We start from the raw sequence: 544 nt of genomic DNA on the forward strand, positions 1-544 counted from the left end.
CCCTGTGTCGTGCAGGTGGAGCTGAGCCGTGGTAACAACGTGCTGTACTGGAGGACCACGGCGTTCTCTGTCTGGTCCAAGGTCCCCAAGCCCGTGCTGGTGCGGAACATCGGGATCACAGGTAGGTGGGTGGGTGCGGGGTTGGGGTCCCCACAGCCCCCCACCCCTGAGAGCCGTCCCGCTGCCAGGGGTCGCCTACACCTCCGAGTGCTTCCCCTGCAAACCCGGCACCTTCGCCGCCCGCGCCGGCTCCTCCTCCTGCCAGCTGTGCCCCGCCAACAGCTTCTCCAGCAAAGGGGCCACCGCCTGCCAGCCCTGCGAGCCCACCGCCTATGCAGGTGAGAAGAAAAGGGGGGGCACCCCCACCCTGCAGCCCGGGATGCTCCGATGGGGGCCGTGGGGACATCCCTGGGTGCCACCCAGAGACCTCACTGCCACCACCGCTCGCAGAGCCCGGCTCAGCATCCTGCAAGGTGCGCCCGCCCTGCACTGATAAGGACTATTTCTACACACACACGGCGTGCGATGCCAACGGGGAGGTACG

The 544-nt window shown here is 67.6% G+C and overlaps 1 long non-coding RNA gene across 1 annotated transcript; it reads left to right on the plus strand.

Annotated features, from left to right (window-relative positions):
- The first annotated feature begins 18 nt into the window (after positions 1–18).
- On the plus strand, positions 19–538 carry LOC104916387. The gene is made up of 3 exons (XR_796582.2): positions 19–121; positions 189–338; positions 451–538. It is a non-coding gene; the product is annotated as an uncharacterized LOC104916387 (long non-coding RNA).
- The last annotated feature ends 6 nt before the right edge of the window (positions 539–544 follow it).

This window comes from Meleagris gallopavo, unplaced genomic scaffold (genome assembly GCF_000146605.3).
Source record: "Meleagris gallopavo isolate NT-WF06-2002-E0010 breed Aviagen turkey brand Nicholas breeding stock unplaced genomic scaffold, Turkey_5.1 ChrUn_random_7180001889384, whole genome shotgun sequence".
In the NCBI taxonomy this organism is placed as follows: domain Eukaryota; kingdom Metazoa; phylum Chordata; class Aves; order Galliformes; family Phasianidae; genus Meleagris; species Meleagris gallopavo.